Consider the following 7,742-nt stretch of genomic DNA (forward strand, 5'->3'; position numbering starts at 1 on the left):
TTCCATTGGCCTCTGCCTACAAACCGGTAGCTGTAAGTCCTATCTTTGTGGTTTTCTACCCACTAGCTGGTAGTTGTAAAATCCCACTTTCATCCCCTTGTTGGAGTTAACCCTTTGTGCTCATCCCGATGATGACTGGTTACTTTTCCGTGGTTTTCTGCCTACAAACCGGTAGATGTAATCCCCTCTTTGTGGTATTAATGGTCTTGTCCCCTTTGGATACTTGCCTTGATCAAGCAGTATTGTCCCCATTGGGCCTTCCCTTTCCTTTTGGATATTTGCTCCGAGTTGGCAACTTCATCCTCTTTTGATTGGTCATCTTTGCATACCTAGTCCTGGTACCGATGCCTTTCTTTTCGGTCGTTTATCCATTTAACAACCTATAACCCGGTTATGGATAATCTTCCATGCGAGGTTATTATCTACGTTTTGACGGCTATAGATAATATATCTCATGCACTCTTTGGTCAATCTTTCGATTGTTATCTCCAGCAGAGTAAGATTCGTATTCCTTGTGGAATCGAATGTCCATCCTTTAACAAGACTGCTTTTCTAGCCCTCTTCAGGATGTTGAGTGTTTTGGAACACAAACCAATTCACGCTTTGGCACTCAAGCCATTTTTCCGGTTTTCAGACCGAAGAAGTTTCCGACGATCAGGTCGATGTACTTATGTTTTTTCCGGTATTCAGACCGAAGAAGTTTCCGACGATCAGGTCGATGTACTTATGAATTTTCCGGTATTCAGACCGAAGAAGTTTCCGACGATCAGGTCGATGTACTTATGTTTTTCCGGTATTCAGACCGAAGAAGTTTCCGACGATCAGGTCGATGTACTTATGTTTTTTCCGGTATTCAGACCGAAGGAGTTTCCGACGATCAGGTCGATGTACTCATGGCACTCAGGCCGATTTTCCGGTATTCAGACCGAAGGAGTTTCCGACGATCAGGTCGATGTACTCATGGCACTCAGGCCAATTTTCCGGTATTCAGACCGAAGTGGCGTTCAGGCCAATTTCCGATTTTCAAATCGAAGAAGTATTCCTCCTCTCCGTTGGTGTCGGTAAACGCCATTGCTTCGGTGTCGGTAAACATCGAGTCTCACCCAGTCATCGGTAAATGTCTGGTCATTTTTTTTGGTGTCGGTAAACACCATTGCTTCGGTGTCGGTAAACATCGAGTCTTTCCTTCAGTCATCGGTAAATGTATGATAATCCCCCAACAAAAATCCCCAGTAGAGTCATCGGTAAATGTCCTACCTGGTTTTCAGTGGCAAATATTTGTTTGTCTCTTCCCAATAAATTCCTCATTCCCAGTCATCGGTAAATGTCTGGTCATTCTTTTTGATGTCGGTAAACATCATCTTTCGATGTCGGTAAACATCGAGTCTCATCCCAGTCATCGGTAAATGTCTGGTCATTCTTTGTTCTCTTGTTAATAAAATCAAAATCCCCAGAAGTCGTCGGTAAACGGTTTGTCTGGTATCACCACAAAGATTTTGTTCCTCCCCAAGCGGAGATGCCATCGGAAAATGGCCCAGTTTTCTTCGATATCGGTAAATATCGAATTCCCAGTTGCAGCAGCCATCGGTAAATGGCCTTGATATTGGTAAATATCAGGTTTGCTTTGAAGCCACCATCGGTAAATGACCTTGCTTCCTCTCTACATCAATCTGTTTCCCAGCAGCCATCGGTAAATGGTCTGGCTGAAGTTGATATCGGTAAATATCAAGTTTTAACCATCGGTAAATGGTTTTGTTTTTCATCAATCTGTTTCCCAGCAGCCATCGGTAAATGGTCTTGCTGAAGTTGATATCGGTAAATATCAAGTTTTAACCATCGGTAAATGGTTTCTCTTTTCAGAAGTTTGTTTTCCCAGCAACCATCGGTAAATGCTCTTGCTGAAGTTGATATCGGTAAATATCAAGTTTCCAGTTTTCCAACCATCGGTAAATGGTTTTGCTTTTCTGAAATTGTCATGCGTTTGTCATCGGTAAATGACGTGGTTCTTTTGTATTATATCCAGTCGGTGCAAATTTCTACGGTTCTTTGGTATTCAATCCCTGTTTACCCTGAAAGTCTGACAGCCATTGCTATCATCCGTTCGGGTTCCCAGCTGATTGAATAGGGGCAGCTGTAGCACCTCAAATTTGCACCTATCATTGTACATACATTCTCATATTAGGTCATAGCATATCATGGTCCACTGCATAGCATTGCATTGTCCCTGTTGCCTCAAGTGCAAGCAAGTCAAGGAATTAGGTCAAACTGATCAAGAGATCAGTCAATCAATCAAGCAAGCACAATTCTCAAGGAGCCAAGGCCCTAGGGTTTGTCCAACATGTTCACATGACTTGGGGATCCATTTGAAGTGATTAGGTCAAAGATTGGATGTTCAGAAGTCACCAGTCAGTGCACAATCAGTCAGAAACCCTAGAAAGTCAAACTCGGTCAACTGTGGTTGATTTTGTGGTTTTGATGGATGGATTTGGTTTGAGAGAGCTTATTCATGTCCCAATAGGCCTCATGTATCATGGCAAACAACATCATTGAAGAAGTTGAAGCCAATCAGAAAATTTCCAAAAATAGAAACTGGACCTGTAATTTTTAACTGCCAAAAATGGAAACTTCTTGATCCCAAACTTACATCATGATACAAGCTTCAAATGAATTTTTGCCCAACATGAAAGTTGAAGATCTTGTTCTCCCATTTTCAAAAAGTCCAAGAACTCTCAATTCCCATGTATGGTTGTTAAGATATGATCAAATCATTTTCACAAAATCTTGAACTTCAAAAGGCCATATCTCTCAAACCATTTGGCCAAAATTGGTGAGGTTTTTTCCTACAAACCACATTTTATTTCCTCTTTCCAAAAATGTAAACTTCATGTGCCAAAACATTGCCAATCAAAATGGCATTTTTGAACCTAGCATGTTTGAATTTCAAGTGAGGTGCAATTTTGACTTTTTGAATTAAGTGATTTCCATCCAAATGACCAATTGGAATTGGTTTAGAGTGATATTTCTGACTTGCCAAGGCCCAAAAATCGTGCAGCATACTACTACATACCTCCATTTAACCAAAATTGGACAATTAGCAAAATGGTTCATTTGTGATAATCATGGTTAACATTCAATTAGCAAAGCCTAAACAGACCATATAAATCACATTTTCTGCAGAATTGTGAACCCTAGCTGCCTCCAAACTCAGAAAAATACATTCATTCTCTAAAACCTCATTTTGACCATTTTCCAAAAATCTGCCAAATTCTCAAAAGACCACGACCTGGCTAGGGTTGTTCCATCATTCAAGCAACCTTGTGAACACGTTGCCACCATCTTTCTCCAACTGGAAGGAGCTTTTGCCCGACTGTTATTCCAACACAACTTCCATGGCAGATCTGGATTAAGGTATCTTCAAGCATCTTCGAGCTAAGCATCTTCACTATTCATCATTGGGAGCACAAGGCTGCATCTGTTTGAGCTCATAACATCCAAATAACACCTGAATCTTCATCCGCTCTTCAGAACTGGTAAGAACTCGACTTCATTATTTCACCAAATCGATACATGCTTAGTGTAGATCTCTCCATGCTGAGCTTCATGATGTGTTTATTTTTTGAAATGGTTGACTATTGCTCAAGTTATGCTGAAATGAGGTTGGATGTTGTTTGTGATTCTTGCTCGATTCATGTTTATTGTTGTGTTTTAATGGAAATCATTGTTGGATTCATGCTTGCCATGCTTAGATGAACATTTGTGTGTATTCAATTTTAGTTTCTGGAAATTTTGAACCAAGCTCGATTTGGAGGTGATGAGTATTGTTGCTGTTTGCCCAGAAACCCTAATTTCTTCATAGCCATGCCCAGAAATCCACTATTCACGTGTGCATGTTTCCTGTTCATCCATGCTAGCCAATAGCGTTATTTCATTCCCGTGGCCAAAACGCTGCCGTTTGAATTAGTGAAGTCCAATATTACATCCGTGCCATTCTCATTTAATTATTCCAAATTAATTCATTTAATTTCAATATATATATCATTTTGGTTACACAACTTACAAAATTCATAATTCAATCATTTTTGATCCAAATTTCATGAAAATTTTTGCATCATCTTCATCATGATCCCTAGTTTCTTATCATTATTTTTCCAGATTTTTTTGATCAGTGAATTTTAAATGGCATTAGGGTTTGTAGAATGTGACCAAATATTGTACATCTTGCCAAATCTCTTGTGAAATTGTGATGCTTTGTTCATTTGATCTGAAACTTTTTGTGCTTAATCTACACTCATCCATGTTTATTTTGATGTAAAGATCATGATTTTAGCTTATGTGGTTTGAGAGTTGTGAATTTTTGAAGTAGGGTGTGACAACTTGTGTCACACCATGGATGTGCAATTTGTTGATTTTTGATGACATGCTTCCTGACCTCCAATTGACCTCAAATTTTGCATGAACCTTCTCTTATATGTCTAGTTTGCACCTGATTTTTCTTGGAATTAATTATGCCATTTCCTAATTGTTTGAGATTTTTCTCCCCTATCTAGTCAAATGTTGACTTTGTGTGATACATCTTGCCATTCCATTTGGGAAATTCTCATACTTTATTGGATGATCATGAAATTTTACATGTGCATACTAGAGATCTTAAGCTTTGCCATGGTGTTGATCCCATTCATTTCTCATCTGTTGTCATTGAGTTATGATTTTTTGAAGTTGATACATGTTTGTTTGACTTCTTTGTGCATGCTTGAAATTTTTTTGACTTCCTGATTTTAATTGACCATCTTCCCATGATCCAATTGAGCTGAAATTTTATATGCATGCCATGATATGTGTTAGGAGTGATCATGATTTATTTGGTAATTTTTGGAAATGTTTGAGTTGACTTTTGATGCAAGTCATTCTGTTGACTTCTATGAGCTTTCATTTGCCATGTTTTGACTTCTTTTGCTTATGAATTGATGATGATGCATGATATGAACTTGAAACCAATTGGGTTTGCTTCTTAAATGATTGAATTTGATTTTGATTGGATATGGCTTGCTGTTTTGACTTTCTCATTTATTTTTGACCACTAGGCTTGTCCTAGTGGTCCTGTGGCTTATAATTGAGTTCATGTTTCAGGTTAAGCTACAAGTGCTTCAAAGAAACTTTTGCAAGTTGATTGGGTTTATCTGTTTATCATGAGCTAACCTTTGTTTTGTAGGTGGCTTGACTCATATGATTTGGGTCTTGTGCTTTTGCACATTTGCCCCTCTGTGTTGACTGTTGTTTCCCAATTCCTTTTGCTTTGACTGTTGAACTGTGTACTGATCTGTTTGACCATTTCAGGTACCATTAGTTGCTTAAGTTCTTTGAACTTGCTTTGCTTTGCTATTTAGCAACTTACTTGAGGTATAATTCCTTTTTCTTCATGTAGTCTGGAAGACCTGGCCTGTTACTTGGCCAAGCAACTGTCTGAAGTCCTCCTTAAGAGGCAATGTTTGTGTATGTTTAATTTGTCCTTGTACAGAGTCAAAGACCTCCTAAGTGAAGAGGCAATTGGCAGAACCCAAGGGATAAGCAACCTATCCCCTGCTATTCTGTGTGTCTTCTGCCTTGCTCACACCACTGTGTTGATGCATTGCAGATACAAACCCAAGATCTTGTACAATTGTACAGTTGAGTCAGTATCAAATGTGTAGAAGGGTTCCCACCTTCTGAACCCACACATTCTTGTCTTAAGCTCTCCCAGGCCAGGGATAGAAGCTGTGAAGTCTCATCTTCACTCACCTTTCATCTGCTTCACCTTAGCCCCTCAATGGCAAGGTTAAGAGCACCATTCACCCCATTCCAGAGGTTTGTTTGTTGAGGTTGATATGACCCCTCGACTAAAACCTAACCCTTGTGTGAGCCCCTTGTGTGTATATAGTGTGTGCTACCTGTGCTTGTATGTTTGTTTGACTTGCTTCATGTGCAAGTTAGGTTTAGTTTAGACTAATCCTTGTTTGCTTTCGCCCTCGTTGCAATCCTTTCTCTCGCCCTCGTTGCGATCGAGCCTTTTCCTTTCTCTCGCCCTCGTTGCGATCGAGCCTTTTCCTTTCTCTCGCCCTCGTTGCGATCGAGCCTTTTCCTTTCTCTCGCCCTCGTTGCGATCGAGCCTTTTCCTTTCTCTCGCCCTCGTTGCGATCGAGCCTTTTCCTTTCTCTCGCCCTCGTTGCGATCGAGCCTTTTCCTTTCTCTCGCCCTCGTTGCGATCGAGCCTTTCCCTTTCTCTTGCCCTAGTTGCAATCGAGACCTTTGTCCCTCCGTGGCCGAACTACGGCAACTCTGATTCTCATGTTCAGATGAGATACGTAGGCACGAGATGCGATGTCTTGTCGAGTTTGACTAACAACTAACACTAATTCTTTTCTCTCGCCCTCGTTGCGATCCTTTCTCTCGCCCTCGTTGCGATTGAGACTTTCCCTTTTCTCTTGCCCTAGTTGCAATCGAGACCCTTGCTTCCTGTGCAAGTTAGGTTAGGTGTGGCTTGCTTCCTGTGCGAGTCATGTTTAGGATAGGCTTGCTTCCTGTGCAAGTTAGCTAGAAACCTTAACTTAGGGACGACTTTGCATGACAACATCTAGGCTCGAGTCGTAGTCTCCCTAGTGTTGTGTCTCCCTCTGTTATCTGGTTAGGCTAGTCCTTTTTCCCTGCGTAGGGGAACTACATCGCCCTGATCTTCATACCAGATGAAGTATGTAGGCAGGAGATTGAGCTGATCTCTCCGGGCGCCCTTTTTCTTTTTCAACCCTTTGTGTCTTAACCACCCTTGCGTGTGTTTTGGTTCGGATGCTGATGTAAGTCCAGTGATTGGCAGTCGGGCTCCACGTTTGCCTCTTTGTGTGTGTTATGGTTCGGATGCTGATGTAAGTCCAGCGATTGGCATTCAGGCTCCACGTTTTCCTTTGCCTGTGTTTGTTTGTGTGCGTGTCGGCCGAGCTACGAATGCTCTGATTCTTCTCTCGTCCGAGAATATACGTATGCATAGGATGCGACATCCTAGCGAGCATGTGTCGTTTCCCTAGTCCGAACTACTTCGACTCTGATGTCTATGCCTGATAGACTAAGTAGGCCCAGGATACGATATCCTGCCGAGTCAGTTTCAGTCAGTTTCTTTTGTCTCTTTCAGCCAGTGTGCGTGAGTTTGAGCAGTGTTTTAGCAACCAATTTTCCTTCCTTTTGTGCGTGGATCCCGTCGAGTACGACGGATGCGTAGGGGTGCTAATACCTTCCCTTCGCATAACCGACTCCCGATCCCATTCTCTTTGGTCGCGAGACCATGTTCTTTTCCAGGTTTACTCTGAGCGTTTCCTTTCCCTCTTTTGGGATAAATAACGCACGGTGGCGGCTCTGTTGTTCTTCTTTTCCCGCCGGTTTTTCGCGTAATGCGACACATATCCTTACTCAGGATCATTCATGATAAAATATAGTACCCATATCATGCATATCATGCACATATCATCCTTGCATTACAGACATGCTTGGGAGAGACTTCTCACTTTGGTTCCTGATTGAGACAGGATAGCTGATCAGAGACCGCATCGTTACTCAACCAGACTCAATCATCAGAGGAATATGGACCAGGTTCAGGCAGAATTGGCTGAGATGAGAGCAAACATGGCCCAGTTTATGACGATGATGCAAGGTGTTGTGCAAGGGCAAGAGGAGCTGCGTGCCTTAGCCCAAAGACAAGAGGCCGTGATTCCACAGTCCAA

The sequence above is a fragment of the Lathyrus oleraceus genome, chromosome 1 (assembly GCF_024323335.1).
Source record: "Lathyrus oleraceus cultivar Zhongwan6 chromosome 1, CAAS_Psat_ZW6_1.0, whole genome shotgun sequence".
In the NCBI taxonomy this organism is placed as follows: Eukaryota; Viridiplantae; Streptophyta; class Magnoliopsida; order Fabales; family Fabaceae; genus Lathyrus; species Lathyrus oleraceus.